Source organism: Anopheles arabiensis (assembly GCF_016920715.1).
Source record: "Anopheles arabiensis isolate DONGOLA chromosome X unlocalized genomic scaffold, AaraD3 X_pericentromeric_contig0001, whole genome shotgun sequence".
In the NCBI taxonomy this organism is placed as follows: Eukaryota; Metazoa; Arthropoda; class Insecta; order Diptera; family Culicidae; genus Anopheles; species Anopheles arabiensis.
Genome location: NW_024412079.1, coordinates 655,001 through 657,500, shown reverse-complemented (window position 1 = coordinate 657,500; position 2,500 = coordinate 655,001). Strand labels below are relative to the sequence as shown.

Genomic DNA, 2,500 nt, shown 5'->3' with positions numbered 1-2,500 from the left:
TCCACTCATCGGGGAACTTCGCGTTCTCTAAACAGCCTTGGTAAACCCTGCAAAATGCATCGGTTGCAGTCAACATACCAACTTTCAGCGCCTCATTCGGGATACCATCTGGTCCCGGCGCCTTCTTGTTAGGTAGTCTCCTGGCAACCGCAAGAATCTCATCATTAGTTACCCTTTCAAACTCTCGTGGCTGATCGATACGATAATCAGGCCACACCGTGTTTGGGTGAGTAGGAAAAAGCTCGCTCACCACTTCCCTAAACTCGTCCAATGTCATGGTTCGGGGTCCAATCGAACCCTCGGCCACTTTCTTGAACGTATGATATACTATACCAAATGATGCGTTGTTCGCTGTTCCCAGGAACTCTTTCCACTTCCTCTGTCGGGTATGCTTGATCAATCGCTTGAGGGCATTCCGTGCCACCTTGAACTCGTCCCTAAAAGTAGAATAGAGATCAGTATTAAAAGCTCTTTGCGCTAATCGATCGCGGTGTTTGCACTCTTTGCGAAGTGCCTCAATCTCTAACGTCCACCAAAATGCACTCTTGTTAGGAGTGTACCTCTTACGTTTAGTCATCGTCGCATTGCACGCCGTGACAAGTATACGCATTAAGTCTTCGCTTGTTGTGACCTCGGTCTCAAAAGCGGCTTGCATCATAACTTCAAATATATCTTTGCTAAAATACTTGATGCTCCATCCCGTTATGGGTCGGGACAGATTACGCACGCTTTGCGTCTCAAGATCTATTCGTATTGCACGATGATCAGAGTTCATATAGCTAGATAACACCTCCCACTTAAATGATCTTGCTACGGTTCGGCTCGCAAAAGTAAGATCAACTACTGACGTGCGCCCTGGTCCAACATAAGTTGGGGTGCTGCCGTCGTTCAATAAAATTGCGTCAATCTGCGCAAAGGTTGATAAAACCAACTCACCTCTTCGTTTCTGGGTTTCTCCACGCTCGCCAAGTTGGTTGTTCCAACTTACTGACCAAGCGTTGAAGTCCCCCGATAACGAATTTGTGGATACCGGTTACGGCCATTACCGTGTTATCCAACATGTTCTGGAACTCTTCCATACTAAATCTAGGTGGCGCGTAAACGCTAACCACTCGCATATCACCTATGTCAACTATCATTAAACCCTTCAAAGCCTTACTGACTACCTTAACTGGTAAGTCCGCGTTAACCACTACCGCTGCTGTGTTATCGTCATTGCGTAACACTTTGACGTTGGTTGTTGCCAGATACGGATCTGCAATCAACACTATATCCGCAGATTCTTCCTAATCGTTTGCCACATTAACTGAAATGCAGCATAACTATGATTCTGGTTATGTTGTAGCAACCTAACCATTATGATCTAATCGTTCGCCTTCGGGGACACATATAACTGCCCGTTGCGTGAAGGTTCTGTGACCTCGTACCGCAATCCAAACACTTGACAGAGTTGGTACAAGCTTGCTTCTTGTGTCCACTCAAACCGCATTTCCAGCACAGATTACTTCTGTCTGGTTCCCTACAATGGTAGCTCGTATGGCCTACCTTCCAACACTTATAGCATTTCTGCTCTTCCATAACCTCGCGGATATGGCATATCGACCAACCAACTTTCAGCTTTCCCAAATTCAGGAAGCTTTGAAAGTCTGGCAGCGATACGTTGATCCGTGCCCACTGCGTACCGGCCGCGCGGCCTTTCTTCATTTTGATACGATCTATTTCTATCTCGATGTTGAGCTGTGCTTTGACAGACTCCGCAACCTCCTCTGGGGTGGTGATTTCATCGAGATGCATGATCTCAATCATTTTAGAAGGAGCTAGCGTTCTCACTGACGCCTTGCCCTTCACCGCTTCCTTAACCTTTGGGGCAATTGCACTAGCAGAACTACCCTGCTTAAGTTCTAGCAACATGCCTCCATTCTGGGCCCGTCGGACCTTAGAGATTGTCTCTCCAACCGATTTAAGAGCATCGGACTGCTTCATTTCCTTGAGCAATTTCGCCAGCTCCTCGGAAGTGCAGTCCGATATCAGCAGAGCCTCAGGCCGCTTCCTGGGCTTATTCTGCTTCTTCTTGCTCTTCTTCTTCTTCCTCTTATTAATTCTACCCTCATTAATATTCGGTCCGTTTCTCGGACTTGGAATATTTTCCACCGCTTCCCTAACAGGGGTCAACCTCGATGGTTGTTGTTGTTGTTGTTGCAATCTTTGCAACCCACTTGGACCAGGCTGTTGGTCATCAGCCACTGGTCTTCTGCCTTTTCGCGTTTGCGGCCCGAATCCATCGTTACCGTCAAACGACGTTTGCGTTTGACGGTCGAGGACCTGCTGCATGCGATTTACGGCTCTGTACCTTCGAAATTCGGACATTACCTCATCGAGGAAGTCCATCATTACCGTAACTAGCGTAAAATGGGAAGACTCATCATCGAGTTTGCTTATCCCAAAACGCATCGCCTCCATTCGATCTTGAAGATCCATGAACGCTTGGTCCGGATCTTTC

General features: G+C 47.3%; 1 pseudogene; it reads right to left on the bottom strand.

Annotated features, from left to right (window-relative positions):
• The window catches only part of LOC120907018, a 9,147-nt pseudogene that overhangs the window by 3,405 nt on the left and 3,242 nt on the right, over window positions 1-2,500 (bottom strand).